We start from the raw sequence: 23902 nt of genomic DNA, 5'->3' as shown, positions 1-23902 counted from the left end.
TTGTCTTGTTGTTCAAGATTATTCCATGCGCTATTATCTATTAGGTTATTTAACTTGCGTAAAAGTCTGTTGGAATGAGTCACGCTATTATAGGCAGCAATGTCGCGGAACAGAATGAAATCAGATACCTGTATTACGTGGTCCGTAGTGAGGAGGCGAAGATTAGATTGAGTTCCATATATCACTCTGCGTAGCACGAAGATGTCGTTTCTCGTATTGGTGATTCTTTCTTCCAGGAAAATCTTGTGTGATAGAGGGAAGGGGTTTGTTGCAGAGTCCATCTCCCGAATCCGTACATTTTTCGAAGTACTTGTTCTTTGAGGCATTCTTCCAAAAGTGTTTTTGGTTTTTCAGCCGGTGTAGTCTTTCAGTTCTTTTTCAAACTTGCGGAAAACTTGCTTGACTTCTGGAAGTGAGTGAAGAATCGTGGAAAGGCGGTTGAATTCCATAATGGGCTGACAATGACTGGTAAAAGTGTTCTGTAACAACAGAATTCCATCTAATAAAAGGAGCCCATAAAAACACCAAAATGTAGAGAGAAAAGTACTATATTTCAGAGACTGCTGTCTCTCTCTTCAGGTATATGAATGAGAAAAGTTTACAGAAAAGGTGGTATTTATACCAAGAGATTCGTCCACAAGTAAGCCAATTTAGGTCACCCCCGTGATAAATCTTCCTTTAATCTTCTTAAGAGTTGGTTTGAATGCAACACTACACTGCGTCGACGATGTCCGATGTCCAATTCCCTTTTGAGATGTTCATTACCTGCTTCTCTTTTTATTAAGGCCGATTCCATCATTTGACTCTTGTACTGGCAGTTGCTGCTATAAATTACACGTGACATATTCCAGTTTATCTATGGTTATGTTCTTTATTTTATGGTTGAAAATAGCCGAGTTCTGTTGTCCATACCTAACTGACCGTTTGTGTTGTATTAATCTCTGGGGAAGTGATTTACCTGTAAATCGATGTAAGATTGGTCACAGTCCTGGCATGGGATCTCATATACCCCAGAGTCTTTGGGCGATGTCTTTTGTTGGACGTTAATCAGGGATTTGGCTAAGGTATTTCGGTAGGTAAATGCAAAAGGGTTGGATTTCCCAAGGGTGTGAGTTACTCTCTTAATCGTCTCCGGAGGTGGGGAATTTTTATTTTATTGTTGGGTGTCCGTTCTCTGGTCTTGTCTTTAGGGGGTCGGTAGAAAATTACGTTTGCTTTTTGAATTGCTTTCTCAATTATATGGTCAGGATACTTTAAAGATGAAAGTTGCTTGCGAATTAGTTCAAATTCTTTTTCCAGGAAATCTGGGGAACAAATTCGTAAGGCTCTTAAGAATAGGTTGCTAGCTAGACTATCTTGATAGTATTGTCATGATAGCTAAAGTAGTGAATATAGAAAGTGAGAACGTTGGTTTTCTGTATATGGTAAATTTGTATTCTGTCGTGTCTCTGATTATTAAAACATCAAGAAAAGGAATTTTGTTGTCTGTTTCCCATTCAACTTTAAATTTGATGCTGGGCACTAATGCGTTTAATTTTGAGAGGAATTCATTAAAATTACCCCACTTATTATCCAAAATGTTAGTATGTCATCCACGTATCTCATCCACAGCATGTTTTTGGGTTTTATTGCATTTATTACTGTAGTTTCAAAGTATTCCATGTACAGATTGGCTAAAATAGGACTTAAAGGACTACCCATACTACACCCGAATTTTTGCTTGTAGAAATGATTCCCCGAATGAAAATACGTATTAGATGCACATAATTCAACTAACTTTATTATTTTGTCAAGTGCCAAAGGGAAATGATCTGAATAGGGGGATAATTTTTCCCTTAAAAACTGAAGAACGTCCTGTACTGGTACTTTTGTGAATAGGGAGTCTACGTCAAGGCTTAAAAGTTTTATGTTGTGAAGTGGTATATGTGCTTCTCTGAATTTGTGACAAAAGTCTTCCGAATGTTTGATGTGAACTGGGAGAAAAAGTGCCTAAAAAAAAAAGGAGAAAGGAGGCCAGCTAACCATTTAGAAATTTTGTAATTGAAAGCTCCGGCGCATGAAACGATGGGTCTGAATGGAAGATTGTCTTTGTGAGTTTTGGGAAGACCATAAAAGTAGGGTAATTTAGGATTAATTACTTTAAATTTCTCTAATAGTTCAATACTCTTTTTGTCTTGGCCAATTAATCTTACTTTCCGAAAAAATTCTGTGGGAACGTTCTGGAGGGGATTTTTCGTCAGTTTTTCGTAAGTATTTGTGTCGCTAAGGAGCTGGTTGATTTTGTCGAGGTAGAAGTCTTTGTCCATTATTACAATTTTGCCGTCTTTGTCGGATCTACTTATTATAACATCTAACTTTTTTAGCGAGTGGATGGCTATCATGGAATCTGCGGGGAACAGGATATTTCTTATGAAGGTCAGGTAAAGCATTTAGTAAACTCTCCTTTTAACATATCTCTTTCACGGCTGTAGTTTTTGTCAGATATGAATTTATCAAAAGCCACTATGAAGTCTAGGTTGTTTTGCGGTCTGGCATAAGGGCAAAGGATAAGCCTAATTTAAAACTAAATGTTGATTTACAGTAAGGGGGGTGTGATAAGTTTAAAACTTTGTCTTGTTGTTCAAGATTATTCCATGCGCTATTATCTATTAGGTTAATTTAACTTGCGTAAAAGTCTGTTGGAATGAGTCACGCTATTATAGGCAGCAATGTCGGAACAGAATGAAATCAGATACCTGTATACGTGGTCCGTAGTGAGGAGGCGAAGATTAGATTGAGTTCCATATATCACTCTGCGTAGCACGATGTCGTTTCTCGTATTGGTGATTCTTTCTTCCAGGAAAATCTTGTGTGATAGAGGGAAGGGTTTGTTTGCAGAGTCCATCTCCCGAATCCGTACATTTTGGAAGTACTTGTTCTTTGAGCATTCTTCCAAAAAGTGTTTTGGTTTTTCAGCCGGTGAGTCTTTCAGTTCTTTTTCAAACTTGCGGAAAACTTGCTTGACTTCTGGAAGTGAGTGAAGAATCGTGGAAAGGCGGTTGAATTCCATAATGGGCTGACAATGACTGGTAAAAGTGTTCTGTAACAACAGAATTCCATCTAATAAAAGGAGCCCATAAAAACACCAAAATGTAGAGAGAAAAGTACTATATTTTAGAGACTGCTGTCTCTCTCTTCAGGTATATGAATGAGAAAAGTTTACAGAAAAGGTGGTATTATACCAAGAGATTCGTCCACAAGTAAGCCATTTTAGGTCACCCCTAATAAAACGTATTTTCATTCGGGGGAATCATTCTACAAGCAAAATTCGGGTCTAGTATGGGTAGTCCTTTAAGTCCTATTTTAGCCAATCTGTACATGGAATACTTTGAAACTACAGTAATAAATGCAATAAAACCCAAAAACATGCTGTGGATGAGATACGTGGATGACATACTAACATTTTGGGATAATAAGTGGGGTAATTTTAATGAATTCCTCTCAAAATTAAACGCATTAGTGCCCAGCATCAATTTAAAGTTGAATGGGAAACAGACAACAAAATTCCTTTTCTTGATGTGTAATAAATCAGAGACACGACAGAATACAAAATTTTACCATATACAGAAAAAACCAACGTTCTCACTTCATATATTCACTACTTTAGCTATCATGACAATACTATCAAGATAGGTCTAGCTAGCAACCTATTCTTAAGAGCCTTACGAATTTGTTCCCCAGATTTCCTGGAAAAAGAATTTGAACTAATTCGCAAGCAACTTTCATCTTTAAAGTATCCTGACCATATAATTGAGAAAGCAATTCAAAAAGCAAACGTAATTTTCTACCGACCCCCTAAAGACAAGACCAGAGACACACCCAACAATAAAATAAAAATTCCCCACCTGGAGACGATTAAGAGAGTAACTCACACCCTTGGAATCCAACCCTTTTGCATTTACCTACCCAAATACCTTAGCCAAATCCCTGATTAACGTCCAACAAAAGACATCGCCCAAAGACTCTGGGGTATATGAGATCCCATGCCAGGACTGTGACCAATCTTACATCGGATTTACAGGTAAATCACTTCCCCAGAGATTAATACAAACACAAACGGTCAGTTAGGTATGGACAACAGAACTCGGCTATTTTCAACCATATAAATGAACCTTACCATAGAATAAACTGGAATATGTCACGTGTAATTTATAGCAGCAACTGCCGGTACAAGAGTCAAATGATGGAATCGGCCTTAATAAAAGAGAAGCAGGTAATGAACATCTCAAAAGGGAATTGGGACATCGGACATCGTCGACGCAGTGTTCATTCAACCAACCGCTTAAGAAGATTTAAAGGAAGATTATCAACGGGGTGACCTAAATTGGGCTTACTTGTGGACGAATCTCTTGGTATAAAATACCAACCTTTTCTGGTCCAAACTTTTCTCAATTCATATACCTGAAGACCGAGGGAGCAGCAGTCTCTGAAATATAGTACTTTTCTCTCTACATTTTGGGGTTTTTATGGGGCTCCTTTTATTAGATGGAATTCTGTTGTTACAGAACACTTTTACCAGTCATATATATATAATATATATATATATATAGATATATATATATATATATATATATATATATATATATATATATATATATATATAGTATATATATATATATATATATATATATATAATATATATATATATATATATATATATATATATATATATATATATATATATATATATATATATGTATATATATATATATATATATATATATATATATATATATATATATATATATATATATATATACATATATATATATATATATATATATATATATATATATATGTATTATATATATACACTATATATATACTATATCTATATATATACATATATATATATATATAGATATATATATATATATATACATATATATATATATATATATATATGTATATATATATATATATAAGGATTCCAGAAGAAGATATCAAACAGCATTCAGCAGGGTCCAACAAACACATCAAAAAGGGCCATATTTATTAGCAAGAGACGTTTTGCCCATTATCTTTGTGCATCTTCAATCTGTAAGAACAACATAAAATACGTTAAAGTTTAAAAAACATGATTTTTTATATAAAAAAGATTGTTAAGAAAAAAAAGTATTATACAAAAATTAAAATTAATACATATTTAAAGGTATATAGTAAAAAAGGAACCAGTTCTCAACAAACCATCCAAAGGAGAAGGAGAACGAATGACCAAAACTTGACACCAACCTTCGACTTCAGTTATGCAAGATAAAGAGGAGAAGCGGAAACGTTAGAATTCAAAGAAGGAACAAGCCGTTTGATGTATAAGGACTCAAGGGTAGTTAGGTAATTGCTATGGCTTGTTCCACCAATAATAGAGGAGTGCTTTTGATTTATTTCAATTTTGCATATGGAGGCATGATTCTTTATATTAGAAAATTCTGGTTTGCTTAATTTTTGACCCGTTCTAAAGCTGTATCCCACATGGCTACAGTATCTGATCTGCAGTAACCTAAGGCTTGATTCAACATAAATACCGGGACATCCCGGGCACTTGAATTTATAAACAATGTTGGATCTCATGAAGGACTTTTCTTGAGCTTGCTGTGCAAGACTCAATGTTTGTTTTTAATGGTCAACTCTTTTCGCAGGTCGATGGAGTTGCCATGGGCTCCCCTTCGGGACCTGTGTTTGCTAATATTTTTATGTCCTTTTTAGAAAAAACCTTTTTAACTAACTGCCCGGATGTGTGTAAACCTGTCTATTATAGACGATATGTTGATGATACATTTGCGCTATTCAAAGAACCCTGGCATAGAGAGATGTTTCCGGACCATATCAATAGTCAACATGAAAATATAAAATTTACCATGAAAAAGGAAACCAACAACTCTTTACCCTTTTTAGACATCAATGTTAGTAGAGACAATGGTGAATTTACTACATCTGTGTACTGGAAAAAATCATACACTGGGCTTGCTAACAATTTCTACACTTTATGCTTCAAGAACTTTAAAGTGAATTCTATTTACACTTTGGTTTACAGGGCTTTACGTTACTCTTCGAGTTGGTCTCTCTTTCACAATGAGATAGTATTTTTAGTTAAATTTTTCTTAGAGAACTCCTATCCTGAAAAACTGGTATATAAAGTCATTAACAGACTGCTGTCACAAGATTTCTCCAGTCCGATGCCCTCCTATAATGTCTTAAAGAAAAATGTATATGCCACTATCCCATTTATCTCTGACGATAAGTTTTCTGCCAAACTTAAACAAATAATCGAAAATTAATTTGGCTGCCTTAAATGCATTTAATTCAATCAATCCACTCAAGATTGGCGTATTCTTCGGCTATAAAGACAAACAGCAGACCTTCTTGAGATCCAACATTGTTTATAAATTCAAGTGCCCGGGATGTCCTGGTATTTATGTTGGATCAAGCCGTAGGTTACTGCAGATGAGATACTGTAGCCATGTGGGATACAGCTTTAAAACGGGTCAAAAATTAAGCAAACCAGAATTTTCTAATATAAAGAATCATGCCTCCATATGCAAAATTGAAATAAATAAAAAGCACTTCTCTATTATTGGCGGAACAAGCCAAAGCAATTACCTAAGTACACTTGAGTCCTTATACATCAAACGGCTTGTTCCTTCTTTGAATTCTAACGTTTCCGCTTCTCCTCGTTATCTTGCATAACTGAAGTCGTAGGTTGGTGTCAAGTTTTGGTCATTCGTTCTTCTCCTTCTCCTTTGGATGCTTTGGTGAGAACTGGTTCCTTTTTTACTATATACCTTTAAATTTGTATTAATCTAATTTTTTTATAATACTTTTTTTTCTTAACTTAATCTTTTTTATATAAAAAATCATGTTTTTTAGACTTTAACGTATTTTATGTTGTTCTTACAGATTGAAGATGCAGATAGATAATGGGTGAAACGTCTCTTGCTAATAAATATGGCCCTTTTTGATGTGTTTGTTGGACCCTGGTGAATGCTGTATTATATATATATATATATATATATATATATATATATATATATATATATATATATATATATATATATATAATATATATATATATATATATAAATATAAATATATATTATATATATATATATATATATATATATATATATATATATATATATATATATATATATATATATGCATATAATAGTTGGGAAACCAGTTGTTTGATAAAAAGAGATTCGAGTATTGCCAATTAGTGTTCGTTTGGGGCTTTGCCTATAATTTTGAAATCCTTGTAATTTATATTGTATTTGCATTATTTTCCCATGATCTCTAATACAGGAAATTTTCTGTATTAGAGATCATGGGAAAAAGTGCAAATACAATATAAATTATAAGGATTTCAAAACATATCAGGCAAAGCTCCAAACGAACACCAATTGGCAATACTCGAATCTCTTTATATATATATATACATATATATATATATATATATATATATATATATATATATATATATATATATATATATATATATATATTATATGATATATATATATATATATATATATATATATATATATATATATTTATATATATATATATAGATATATATTATATATATATATATATATATATATATATATATATAATAATAGATTATATATATATATATATAATATATATATATATGGTATATATACATATATGTATATATATATACATATATGTATATATATGTATATATATATATATATATATATATATATATATATATATATATATATATATATATATATATATCTATATATATATATATATATATATATATATATATATATATATATATATATATATATATTATATATATATATAATATATTATATATATATATATAAGATATATAATATATATATATATATATATATAATATATATATATATATAATATAATATATATATATATATATATATATATATATATATATATATATATATATATATAATATTATTTATATATATATATGTGTGTGTGTGCGTGTGTGTGTGTGTGTGTGTGTATGTATATATATATAAATAGTCAAAGTCTTCTTTCCATCAAATTGATGCTTCTCCCCTTCTTAGTGTTTCCTCAATTTTAGCCTGATTGTGTTTATGAATGTCTTGGGTTTTTAGTTTGATTATTGTTTTGGGTAGTTCTGCAAGTTCTATCTCATCTCTCCTCTCTTGGATTTTGCGCTTATTTGCAGTGTTTTTTTTTTTTAGTTTCTGGTGTTTCAGAAAACAAAAGACTTAATAAATGAAACGATTTGAAATGAGGGTAAAATCCAAGAAAGATGAAATAGAACTTACAGAACTATCCAAAACAAAAAACAAACTAAAAACACAAGACATTTTTAAGCACAATCAGACCAAAATTGAAGAAACAATAAAGAATGGAAGATGCATCATGTTCATGAAAAGACGACTTGGAACAGGGCGCCAATACATATTTGCTTGAAAGGACGGAAATGGATATATTATCAAAATGAGTGATAAAAAATTAAGAATAATACTATACAATGCTGTACAATAGGGATATATGAAATGACTTTGTCAATAGAAATATTGAAGCACCTGAGCCAGTACCAAAAGTAACAAGTAAAGAAAACATTAAAATGCATAATAGTAAAACTCGCCGAACTTTACACAAAATGCTTGCAAGATTGCTCTATACCTACAGCTTGGGAAAACGTTATGATATTGATTCACAAAAATGGAGACACAAAAGACCTGAAAAATTAGTGCCCAATAAGTTTACTCTCATTAATATATAAAATGTTTGCAAAGATCATATTAGGCCGAATAGAAAGACAGCTAAACTTTAATAAACTAAGAGAGCAGGCAGGGTTTAGAACCAGGTATACAACAACTGACCATATACATGTAATTACCCAGCTAAAGGAAAAATCAACAAAGTATGACAAACCACTATGTATGGCATTTGCAGACTTTGAAAAGCCTTTTGATTCTGTCAAAACTTCAGCAGTAATGAAAGACCTTCAAAATCAGTACAAACCACTATATATGGCATTTGTAGACTGTGAAAAACCCTTTGATTCTGTCAAAACTTCAGCAGTAATGAAAGCCCTTCAAAAGCAGGGAATAGCTGAATCTTATGTTAGAACACTTGAAGATATCTATACGGCTAGGTCAGCAATCCTAATGTACATGAAGACAGTGAGAAATTTCCGGTTGAGAAAGGAGTTAGATAGGGAGAGCCCATCGCTCCTAAATTATTCACAAGAAGAAGTTTTTAAGAATTTAGATTAGGAAAATGTAGGAATTAACATTAATGGGGAATACCTTAACAACATAAGATTCACAAATGACATAGTTCAACTCAATGATTCAGGGGAGGAATTACAAAAGATGATAGAAGATTTTAATAGAGAAAGCTGAAATGTAGGACTGAAAATGAATGGAGAGAAACAACAAATAAGGGTTATGGACGAATCTCTGGAGTTTGTTAATGAATATACATATTTAGGACAGACAGTAAGTGTTTCCCCAGGACATGAGACCGAAATTAAAAGAAGGATAAACATGGGATGGAGGGCTTTTGGTAAACAAAATGAGATTATGAAAAGTAAAATGCCACTTTCTCTAAAAAGAAAAGTATTTAACCAGATGGTCCTTCATGTATTAACTTATTGGAGCCTTACTAAAGCCTTAGAATATAAGCTATTTACAACTCAGAGCTATGGAATAACACTAAGACACAGAAAAAGCGCAACGTTGATACGAGAGAAAACTAAAGTAGAGGATATTGTAATAAGTAAGAAACATAAATGGGCGTGGGCATGACATATAATGAGAATGTCAGATAACAGATGGACGAAAAGAATAACAGAATGGGTCCTTAGAATTTACAAACGAAACAGGGGAAGGCAAAGAAGACGATGGATTGACGAGCTAAGACAATTTGCGGATATAGAACCTTACGAATTTGTTCCCCAGATTTCCTGGAAAAAGAATTTAAACTAATTCGTAAGCAACTTTCGTCTCCAAAGTATCCTGACCATATAATTGAGAAAGCTATTCACAAAGCAAATGTAATTTTCTACCGATTGCCTTAAGACAAGACCATAGATACACCCAACAATAAAACAAAAAAGATTAAAGGAAGATTATCAGCAGGGGTGACCTGAATTGGCTTACCTGTGGATGGATCTTTTGGTATAAATACCACCTTTTCTGTAAACTTTTCTCATTCATATACCTGAAGAGAGGGACAGCAGTCTCTGAAATATAGTAATTCTCTCTCTTTTATTATACACACACACACACAGACACACACACATACACAGACACAAAACACACACACACATATATATATATATATATATATGATATATATAATATATCTGAAATAAATATATATATATATATATATATATAGGATATATATATATATATATGATATGATATATATATATATGATATACATATATATATATATATATATAATATATATGATATATTATATATATATATAAAGTAATCATATATATATATAGATATTATATATATATATCTATAGTATATCTATATATATATATATATATATATATATACTATATATATATATATATAGATATATTATCATATAATAATATATATATATATATATTATATATATATATATATATCTATATATATATATATATATATATATATATATATATAGATATATATATAATATATATATATAGATATATAATATACTGTATATGATATATATATATATATATATATATATATAAAAGATATATATATAGATAGATATATATATATATATATATATATATATATATATATATATATATATATATATATATATATATATATATATATATATATATATATATATATAATATATATATATATATAGTATAATATATATATATATATAAATATATATATATATATATATATATATATATATAAAAATATATATATATATATATATATATATATATATATATATATATATATATATATATATATATATATACATTGAATCTTGCTTCATCAAGTCATATAATAGAAATGTTCTAAATTTAATTCTTGGCATATTTAAATATAAGCAACAAAATTAATATATTCAGTTTTTACATGTTTTGGACTGTAAAGATACTTTGTAATTTCAGTTAGGGTCAAATCTGTTTAGGTTTGTGACCATGTGATAAGTGATAACCCTGGATTATCTCTTTTAATTTTTACCCTTTTGACAATTAACCATCTGGTATTCTTGATCTTGTGTACCTGAGACCTTTCTCTCCAATTGTATTTCATTCGTTCCTTGACAATGTCTTAGAAAAGACGAAAGCGTTGGATTTCTATAATTTTCCTGTGGTATTCGCTTATTTAATGAAGTCACGTGCATCTACTGTGATTCTTTAAGCATATATATATATATATATATATATATATATATATATATATATAGATATATATATATATATATATATATATATATATATATATATATATAAATATATATGTATATAATTTTTATTCCATATAACATCTATTTTTAAGATATCATAAATTCACATATAAATGATGTTTTAATTGTTGCTTTTCTGGCGGCCCAGCACAACCAGGCCCTAACGCTATTCAAATGCTAATATCTTGAAAAGAGTATTGAAGGTGAAAGAAAAATTCTTGTGGTAGATAAAACCTTACACCCCTAAAATTCACCCCCATATAAGATATATTTTAAAGATATTAAAAATTCATATTTAAATGATATTAGCCCTTTGATAGTTTAACTTGAAGCTTCAGGAGTTATCGCCTTTAGGGTGCCCTACTGGTTTAGTTAATGATAAAAAACTGTAAATAACGTAACTGAACTTACTCCGCCAATCCTTTGAAGAGTAACGATGTGAACTCCTTTTTGTATGTCGACGTACAAAAATTAAGTATATGTTATACTGTATGAATTTTCAGAAAGGAATGCCAAATAAATGATTCACGCTACATTGAGCTGACTAAAAAATTATGGGATTGCCGATAACGTTTCCAGGGCAATTGACAATGAACTCATGTCTCGTTTTGAAGTAACTTGTTTGCTCTTACCTGAACTGAATATCTACATCGCAAAACAGGCACAGCTTTCAAGTTTTAAAAATGAAAGAAACTTGTTCTAACCTAACTCTATTTTCACTAAGGAAATGTTCTACATATATTTCTAACTTCCTCTTGATATAAATAACAACTGATTCACCCTTGTCCTGGGATTAGTTCGTCATCTGCTCTTCATCACATCCTATGATGCGACTACTTCCCCAAATTCTTGTTATTATCATTAATGTCATTTTCTTTTTTTATTTATCCAGAACATTCCTTGGAAAATACCTGAGGACTATTATGTTGGTATAATTCTCCTGGACCACTTATGGTAGTTTTTTTTTTTTTTTTTTTTTTTTTTTTTTTTGCAATTAAACATGGAAGATTAAAGGATAAGCCCAATTCCTCGAATGTATGGAATAGCATATGTATGCAACCGCAATTTCACTCACACATATTTTAACGTAACAATACATACTCACTGCTTCGAAATCACTTCCAATACTCAAGTTGAGGTGTTTGGCAGTGCCTCCATTTACTAGTTACTTAACCACATCATTGTTCACCTTTTCCAAGTAGCCCATGATTGCATCACTTAAAACTTCATTAGAAATCTGTCCCATTTGGAATGCATCTCCATTTCTTAAAAAAATATTTTCCTTGGATATAACCTCAAGATTTGCTTTTTTATATATGATTAATAAGTCTTGTGTACAATTATTCCCAGGGAGTATGTGCAAGAAAAATGATAGGAATTCTACATATAACTCTTGTGCCAACTTCTGCTATTACAATTATCTGGAGCCTTGGTGAACTTTATTCTAAATAAATATTAGATGTCACAAATCCATCTCTCTCGCTGTTTTATTTTTAGATCAAAGCCTCTCCGAATGACAATCACTATGCGAAGTTTCCTTCTTTGATGATGTTTGGTAACCTCTTACTGTAGCTCTTAGTGGACTTGATGCTGTTACTGACATCACTGTTATTTATCTATCTGACAGACTTCTCTGTGAACTAGTTTCACTATTTTCGCCATCAATAGGCTGCATATGATTAAAATTTTATTTTGTGCTAAGGAAGATTGTGTGTTAAAGAAAGAGATGGACGGTGTTAGGACGAGTTGACTGCAAAGTATGAGAATGACAAGCGATTAAAGGACGACAAAACAAACGGGACCTGTATATGGGGATATCTGCGTAGGTGAGATGAATGACAGCACTGATTTCAGCATTAGTCACAAATAGAGTATGGGTTATGACAAACTGATGATATAACCTAAAATTCAGTAATTTTGTGAGGAAGAAGAGGATTGCCATCGATGCAAACGGATGAGAAGTTAAAGTGTCTTGATAGCAATATTTCTCATGGCGTAGAAGCTTCCGGAATTTTAGTTCATGTTTACAAATATTTGGGGAACAAATAAAGGAGACGATAGCATTCTTGTTTTGAAAATAATCTCTATATCCTACATGGGTTAAGGCTTATAATGGGCGAAGCGAAGTCTTACTGGAAACGGGCTCATATCTGGCGGCCCAGCCATGGCAGTAATAACACCCTCGGGGTAATATTAATTGTTGCTAATAGAAAAATTAAAGAGGAGCCTGAAATCAATAAAGTACTTTACTCAAGTAGTAAGTAGTTCCCTGAATCATTTGAAGGTGTAAGAAATTATGGCTACGGGATATCCCTTGTTCAATGTCAACAATATCCAATATACAACTTTACAGCTGGAAAATATACGAAATAAAAGTACCATCTAAGATGTGGCAGGTTTGGCAAGTCACTGCATTAACATGACTTGAAGAAGTTATTGAACCAGATTTAAAGGAGAGATTGAACATTGAATACAAGGTCTGCCAGTGCTACAACAGTACCACAACAGTTACTCAGAAAGATTCAAATAACATACCTAGATACATAACTCGGCTTATATATTGGATAGCCCATAAACAAACATTATTATGATAAGCTAAGAGAATTCAAATCAAGATGATAACAAAGAACGAAACTGATGGAAGGCTTTTTGTGTTTCATTGATGTTCATGATAAATATCGATCCAAAAAGCCAAGAAAAGGTTTGGATTTTTTTGCCAAAGATATATCTGCATTAATGCGACATCCAAGATTACGAAAACGATTTCCTTTTTTCATATTAAATCAAAAGATAATTATAAATATTACTATATACAGAACTCGAACAGGTTTGGAACATTTTTAATAACAAAAGGTTACGCTGAAATGTCACAATTCAACGTTAATCCCGTCCGACTCAACTATAAGTTTATGTGCAGTAAACAGATAACAGAGCAATTAATAATCAAGTCTTACGTATAGAATACAAATATAATTGTTTTTTAGTATTATCCACTGAATGCAAAAGGTACAGGACTAACATTTAAAATCCTATCATATCTCATATTTAGTTATAAATATAGTTCCATAGCGGTAGTTGAAAGATCTAAATAAGAAAACAGATCCAGTATTACTTGCATATAAATTGAAAGCCTTTGATCGGATTCAATTTTGGCTTCGAAATATGGACGAAATGGAAAAGGAATTTCCCCTTTGTCGTCCACTATTGAAGCCACATATGCTGTGATCTTTCAAATCTATATTCAGAGAAGCAGCCCCGTTAGAATCAATTCTGATTCTTCAGCAGATTATTCCACCTATTTCACTTGCCATTATTCATCTTTTCTACGTGACCTACTTTGGCAGACCCTGTTAGCCACATGATAATGGAAATACAATAATCTCAATATCGTCATGGGGAGGACTGATTTTTCGAAATTTTGGCAATAAAGGTAGTCAAAACGTCCAATGCATTTCTGCGATTTCTTTCTGTATATTCGCCTTTTTCATGCATCTTATGAAAGCTCTATTGATGAATGATAGTAATTAATCAGAAATAAAATTCAGTCAGTAAGTCATCCATTTTTAAAATAGGGTATCAAACATTTAACATAGAACAAATTTACTAATGGAGGGTGAAATCTCGATTTATATTGAATGTTAGATCGTTAAAGATAGTGTCAAATATACACTACACACCTCATTCCACATACATGCACCCTGCACACACACAGACATATATATATATATATATATATATATATATATATATATATATATATATATATATATATATATATATATATATATATATATATATATATATAACATACATACAGAGAGAGAGAGAGAGAGAGAGAGAGAGAGGAGAGAGAGAGAGAGAGAGAGAGAGAGAGAGAGAGAGAGAGAGTGACATTGTTTTCGATCATGTTAATTTTTGCAGTAAAGGAAAAATAGAATTCAAGATCTTCAGCAAATCGTTAGTACAGACTGCCAATAACGAAATTTGCTAATACACTGGTTGTATGGCCACAATAGTTGACCATTTATTTACTGTAGATTCCTTACATTCGTTTCAAAAGTATTTATGAAAATATGCTATAACACGAGAAGCAGATATATTAGTTAATTTATTTGAAACCCACATATGATTTGAATGGTTCTGAGAGGGAGACATTTGAATTAAACAATCGTGATGGTATTAAAACGATATTCCTTTTCAGGTAGTATAAGAATCTCGTTAGAAGTTTAAGAAATTATAATACAAGTTTTAATACTAATACAGAAGTCAAATCCGCAAGTGAAGTAGCGATGTTAATATCCTTACATAAATGAAAAAAAAAGAACTGAATTGTTCATTATAATACTTTGGGGTCATTTGGTAAACTTATAGCATATTGTATTTGAGTACCTATAATCTTTACACTGATCAGTTGATGGGGGTAAATAAGGCTCTTCTCTCTTTACCAATCAAGACACTTTATAGAAAGACTGACCATTTATCTTATGGCCATCACATACCTGAAGCCACTGCTTGAAAGTCATCTAAGACTTATCTGAAGCTTCTGTAAGTTTAGGGATTAACTTCTGTACTCTTATCACATCAAATATAGGGTCTTGACTACCTTAGTTAGGGTTAGACGACGTCACAGGTAATATGGATCTAGATTTCATCAATTCCATCTCCCATTCAAACTTAGCTATCTCTTTTTCCTCTTTTATTCTTTCTCATTTTTCTTCTGCTGCTTTTACTTCATCTCTTTCTTTTCTTTCCCTTTTCTCTCTGTCTTTCCTTTCTCTTTTGGCCTGCATCTTCAGCTTAATCAATTTTTCTTCTGCTTCTATGTATCTGAGATATACCTATGCATCACTTTTCTTTTTCTTTTCCTGTTGCTTATTAATACGTAAAATCATTCTGAGCTACTTTTAACGAATATTGTGCTAAATTAAGCTAAAAATAATAATAAAATACTTAGAATACTTAATTTTTAACAAGAAAATCTAAGTAAATGAAAGATAATTCGCAAGGGTTAAAGTGTGAAATTACACAAAGTTAATCAAACAAATTGTGAGCACAAAAACTTGAAAGCACAAACTTGTTAATATTAGTAAGATATTTGCCACAAAATTATGAAAAACTAATAGATTGTAAACGCCCTGAATATATATAAAAATAACTTCAAAAGAATTAAACAATTCACAAGAAATAAAGAAAATTTAAATGTGAAAAAATTAAATAAATTCATCCTGTATCTTAAGTCGACTTAAAAATGTAAAAGCATTACAATACCTTTCTGCAGAATTTTTACCTAAAGATACCTTCCACAATATCTTCAGTCGCATTCACAGAACACACTTTATAGGCGCCCTTACTAACACACTATTATGAATGTCCGTCCAGATTTCACAAATCAATACACAAAATCAATTCCATAAGAAATAAAAAAAAAAAAATCTAGAGTGGCCAAGTACAAAATCTTCACAAAATCTCGATCGATCGAGAGAGAGAGATAAAGAACTAGTGAAAATGATCTCCACAATAAGAATGAACATGAATTATATTTACAGTTCAAAAGTGCAAAACTCTAAATGGCGTCATAGAATGTTCTAGAAAGAAAACAAAGATATCTCTTCCTGAAAATGCTTTACGAGATTTTATACAGATTTGTTTTGTTAACAGGATACAACACTTACGTAATCAACTGAGGTACTTTCTAGAAGTTATAGGACACAACATTACGAAACATTGTGTAATTGCCATGTGCTTTGGACAGAAATAAAGGCGAACAATATCGTGCTCAGCACAACACTGCAAGTGGTTGGTGTTTAAAAACAAAATAGCACGATGGGCACGAGGTTTCTTATTTTAAGTGATGACAGGTTTCCCAAAATAAGACAAGAACTGGAGTCTTCCTTTCATTAACTGTTGGCACATGACTCGCTTAGCTGTCAACACAAGCTTACTGACTGATTAAAACTTGAAAATCTGGTCCTGAACAAATATTTCTTTTCTCGTATTAGGTTTTTTAAAATATTATTGTGAAATCTGAACATATGACGCCTACCATGAGATTCAGGGCCTCTGTAACACGGTTTTTTCGCAATGACTTTTTATCTATGCATTTCATAAATATAACGCTTATTCAGAATACATATTATATCAACACATAAATTTTGAGTGTATTCTGCACTACGTAGGTTGAATAAATTTGGTACTTATAATGTAAAAGTGACCTTTTTTGAAGACGGGCCAACTTACTCAGAGAAAAGGTTTCGAACGCACTCGTTACGTAACTTATGACAGCATTTCTTCCCTCTTTCTCGATGGATGATTGGCAATACGTAACGAAGGCTAAACCTCTGGCAACAATGACATACAAATTTAAATACAAGCAAAGCAGTACACAACACTTCGATTATTAGTCTAACTCCCAAAATAAGTTTCCAAAGAAATTACAGTCTACTTTATAGGTCACAATCAGATTGACAAGATGTAGGGAATAGTTGGTAATTATCAAAAACATAGTAGACAAGCTTGATTTGATAACTGCTATATCCAATGTCAAGCAATTCTTATTTATTGGCTATCTACCTATTTACTGAAAAAAAAATAGCAGGTACCGTACATTGGCTTTAAACCTTCACCAATAATTATCGTCAGAATGGTGACTTCATGAGGCTCCACCCACTTTCGCCTCGTTATAATTCAGGATAACACTGAAGGCTACCATGGGCATTGTTGGATTAGAAAATTTAACTTCTGGCTATAAAAACTAATTTCTCGAGTAGTTGTAAGAAGTGCTAAATGATCCTCAAGGATCCCAGCAGTTGGCCTAAACGTTTAATTCATGTATATTACTGCTATACTGTTGCGGCACTACTGCTACAGTAGTATTACTACGCTAGCACTGATACCGCACCCACATCTATGTATCGTTCCGCCATTCATAAAGTCTTTGGGTTTCAGAGCCGTTGGAATTTCTGTCTGGTGGATGGGCAGGGCAACATTTAGTCAAAAGGTATTTGTTTACTTTGCTTACGTAATGAATGTTTTTCGACTCTTGGCTCGTAATCATTGGCCATGGCGTCGGCTAGATCATTTTTACTCTATAAAAATTAAAACTATCGGGTTTAGGTTATTGATAATGCTGACAAAATTTGTGTGTGGTTGTAAAATATACATTTGTCAACTTTCAGCTACATCCGATGCTTTGACAAGGAGCAAAGTCCAAAAAACCGTGTTACAGAGACCCTGAATCTCATAGTAAATGATTTTCACCATTAAAAAAAACATGATAACTAGAATGTTAATCATAATAATACTGGAAGGGATATAATTTCTAAAAGGCTATATTATAAAAAGCCTGCCTAATAATAAATCGCCCGGTTGCATATATCCCAAGTCTGGAAGAATATAAGGCGAGGAAAAAATTAGGATCAGTCAGAGCGCGTGGAACTGATCCATGACGTCACAAGCCACGACTTTTAGCTGCACAATGCCGAAGAAAAACTTCCTCATTTTACAGTATACGGCTTGTATGACCTATATATTTTTGTCAGATATATTTAATCACAATGCAACACCAATTTAACAACAATATATTCTTCAAATGAGATACACCGTGAAATATATTATGCGTTATTGGCTTCTCCCTCTTGTTAATAGTGTTCGGTGCCTGTTAATTCCTGCTCACAAAGTCGATATTTATTGCATAAATAATATTTTCATCGCAATGCTAAATTATATATTTAAAAATGCATGTTTAATGCCATTTATAAAGAGTTGCGATAACTTATGGGGTGAATCAAACAATATACTAGATGGCAAAAATGATGGCATGGTATAAATGATGGTATATGACCTGTAATTAGCACTACATACAGGAGGCCAAGAACTTCGCGGCACTTCGACTCCCATCAAGATGAATTTAATCTTGGACTTTGAAAGTGACGATTTTACAAGTAGGGAGCAAGGAACGTTTTCCAGGCGTTACTGCCTGTTGTTTCAGACTATAAAAAGGTATTATGCACAGTACTAAAATAATAAATGAAAGGTGGAGGATACAGTTTTGATGACAATTTATGCACTCAATTTAAGGTATACATTTATCTATTAGGTGTGAGTTTGAATGAAAATATTGGTATACTCATATGCTACCGTTATCCCTGGCTTTGATTAATACATGTTGAATATTTGTATAAATTTTTCTGTTGAAAGAGAGTTTGGAAAGAAGTGTCATCCATATTTATTTTAAAGCATTTCGCAGTTCAAATAAATTTATGTATCAATTCTGCTCTAGTTCAGCTCAGTAAAAAGTTTACTGCAACTCCACAAATAAGTATTCTGTAGGTACTCCTATAATTGCTAAAGATATTAAATACTAATGAAACACTCATTTTAATTCTTTGTACACAATAATGACAAGCAAGAAGGGTTTGCTAAAAATATTAAATAAATTAGATAATCATTGTTTTCTTTGTACACAATGAATTTTAAGCAAAAATCACGTTAGGGCTTGCTAAAAATATTCAATACTAAATTATATTATCACTTTTTATTTGTTTGTACACAATGTATGAAAAATAAAAATCAAAAGCAAAAATTATTCAATGAAAAACTTTATATGTATTTGTACTCAATGAATGACAAGAACCAATCAGGTAAGGACATCTGGAAGGTTTAATTATTAAAACGGAATCCACCTCAAAAAGGCAATTTCTTATTACAGCTTATCAAGTACACCTTGAAAATCAACCTTGTTCAGATTGGTTACTGACAGGATGAGTTTGTCAAGTAACTATATTTGGTTACAGTAGGCTAACTTAAATCACCAAAACAACATTACCGTACTTTTCCTTAGGTTTCCTTAAGGGCACATTAGCTCTTGAAATAGTTTAATGAATGAAGCTGATACTGTGTCCCAGTAAATAGTGGGGACTATATAAGTCTGATTTCTATTCATGACCTTGTAATGACCAATATATTGCTTTTATACAATGCACAGTAATGCGCATTACTACGAAATAGCATTCGTCCACAGAAATCCGTAGTGAAAGCCAACTCCCTCTCTCTATTTTCCCCTACAAACAGGCCAGATATCATTGTATATAATTTAGAGACTCTTGATGAGAATATTATTTATGCATTAAATATTGACTTTGTAAGCAGGCAGGAATTAACAGGCACTGACCATTATTACCAGAGGGAGAAGCCAATGACACAATATATTTCCCAGTGTATCTCATTTGAAGAATATAATTGTTGTTAAATTAGTATTGCGTAATGTTTAAATATACCTGACTAAACTGTGTAGGTCATACAAGCCGTAAACTGTGAAAATGGGAAGTTTTTTTCGGTATTGTGACCGGCAGTAATGGATATGCGACTGAGGAGCTGAAAGGCGTTGCTTATGACGTCATGGATCAGCTCCAAACGCTTTGATCTAATTTTCTCCCTCCCTATACTCTTCCAGACTTGGGTAATATGTCACCCGGATGCGATGGTCTTTTCGCAGTAGCCTTCAAATACTGCCATCTGATAATTTACATTTTGCTAGCTGTCCTATCCAATGCATGCATAATTCACCAGTCTCTTCCAGACTCCCTACTCTTAATTCAATTGATACAAATAATTAAAAACAAGATAAAGGATGCAGCTGACCTTGACAATTAACGGACGATTGCAATCACAACGATAGCATTGAAGATACCTGAATCGGTTCGTCTAGTGAGACTTCTCCCTTTTTTACAAACCACTGACAACCAGTTCGGATTTAAAGCAAAACAATCAACCAACTTCTGCATCTACATACTGAAAGAATTGCTGAACTATTACCTATCATCAGCTTCTCCTGTTTTCCTGTTTTGTAGTTGTAGGAAAAGCATTTGACAGAGTAAATTACCTGAGGTTCTTCCTGAAGCTACATAAAAGAGGCACACCTCTACATTTAATTGGCATTTTATATTGCTGGTTCTCCACACTGCGATTCTGTGCCAAATGAGGTAATGTCGTGTCGTACACCTTCGGCTCTCTAAACGGGTTGCGGCAAGGGGGCATTCTCTCACCATACTCGTTTAATACACACTCAGATGCCAGGGATGTCAAACTGAACTCACTCCCAATCGGATGCGCTGTCAATTAAACAACTATAAATAATCTCTGTTACTCCGACGATATGGTTTTGATTTCCCAATCAGTGCAAGGTCTCAAACGACTCATCAATATTTGCCGCCAATATGCAGAGGAATTTGATATCACATACAACGAAACCAAGACCCAGTGCATGTCGCTACTCCCGAGGTCACTTAAGCATATTGCAGAACCATAAATATATATATATATATAATTATATATATATATATATATATATATATATATATATATATATATATATATATATATATATATATATATATATATATATATATATATATATATATATATATATATATATATATATATAAGTCATATCACATTACCGTGATTCATATTACATATACAAGCTACAATGTCCTTTAATATGGTAATTCGCTCTACCTCGGAATTAATATATTTTCATATATGCTTAACCGAAGGGGAATTTTTCTCGATAATAGATTACCTGTACTTGGGCGCGAACGCAGGTACATAATAAATCCAGGAACGTCAGTGGAAGCGATACCACCCAACCACCGCGAGAGCTTAAAGGTATATGCCGTCTCTCACCTCAAATACTTTCTCGCGCTGAAGTATTCGTTGGTTTGGACGACAACATCAACCAGCCTCGACTCCGGTAGTTAAGTAGCACTTTTGACAACACGTAGCATTTTACATAAGTCATATCACATTACCGTGATTCATATACATATATCGAGCTACAATGTCCTTTAATATCTAATTCGCTCTACCTCGGAATTAATATATTTTCATATATGCTTAACCGAAGGGGAATTTTTTCTCGATAGATTTACCTGTACTTGGGTGCGAACGCAAGTACTAATAAAAATCCAGGAACGTCAGTGGAAGCGATACCACCCAAACACCACCGCGAGAGGCTTAAAGGTATATGCCGTCTCTCACCTCAAATACTTTCTCGCGCTGAAGTATTCGTTGGTTTGGAGACAACATCAACCCGCCTCGACTCCGGTAGTTAAGTAGCGCTTTTTGACAACACGTAGCATTTTACATAAGTCATATCACATTACATGATTCATATACTATATCGAGCTACAATGTCCTTTAATATCTAATTCGCTATACCTCGGAATTAATATATTTTCATATATGCTTAACCGAAGGGGAATTTTTTCTCGATAATAGATTTACCTGTACTTGGGCGCGGATGCAGGTACATAATAAATCCAGGAACGTCAGTGGAAGCGATACCACCCAACCACCGCGAGAGGCTTAAAGGTATATGCCGTCTCTCACCTCAAATACTTTCTCGCCCTGAATTATTCGTTGGTTGGAGACAACATCAAACCGCCTCGACTCCGGTAGTTAAGTAGCGCTTTTTGACAACACGTAGCATTTTACATAAGTTATATCACATTACCGTGATTCATATACATATATCGAGCTACAATGTCCTTTAATATCTAATTCGCTCTACCTCGGAATTAATATATTTTCATATATGCTTAACCGAAGGGGAATTTTTTCTCGATAATAGATTTACCTGTACTTGGGCGCGGACGCAGGTACATAATAAATCCAGGAACGTCAGTGGAAGCGATACCACCCAACCACCGCGAGAGGCTTAAAGGTATATGCCGTCTCTCACTCAAATACTTTCTCGCGCTGAACGTATTCGTTGGTTTGGAGACAACATCAACCCTCCTCGACTCCGGTAGTTAAGTAGCGCTTATTTTTGACAACACGTAGGCAATTTTACATAAGTCATATCACATTACCGTGATTCAATATACATATATCGAGCTACAATGTTCCTTTAATATCTAATTCGCTCTACCATCGGAATTAATATATTTTCATATATGCTTAACCGAAGGGGAATTTTTTCTTGATAATAGATTTACCTGTACATGGGCGCGAACGCAGGTACATAATAAATCCAGGAACGTCAGTGGAAGCGATACCACCCAACACTGCGAGAGACTTAAAGGTATATGCGTCTCTCACCTCAAATACTTTCTAGCGCTGAAGTATTCGTTGTTTGGAGACAACATCAGCAGCCCGCTCGAAACTCCGGTAGTTAAGTAGCGCTTTTGACAACACCTAGCATTTTACATAAGTCATATCACATTCCCGTGATTCATATACATATATCGAGCTACAATGTCCTTTAATATCTAATTCGCTCTACCTCGGAATTAATATATTTTCATATATGCTTAACCGAAGGGGAATTTTTTCTCGATAATAGATTTACCTGTACTTGGGCGCGAACGCATGTACATAATAAATCCAGGAAACCGTCAGTGGGAAGCGAAATACC

The sequence above is a fragment of the Macrobrachium nipponense genome, chromosome 11 (assembly GCF_015104395.2).
Source record: "Macrobrachium nipponense isolate FS-2020 chromosome 11, ASM1510439v2, whole genome shotgun sequence".
NCBI lineage: Eukaryota > Metazoa > Arthropoda > Malacostraca > Decapoda > Palaemonidae > Macrobrachium > Macrobrachium nipponense.
The sequence above is the reverse complement of the archived record's forward strand: the minus strand, read 5'-3'. Positions refer to the sequence as shown.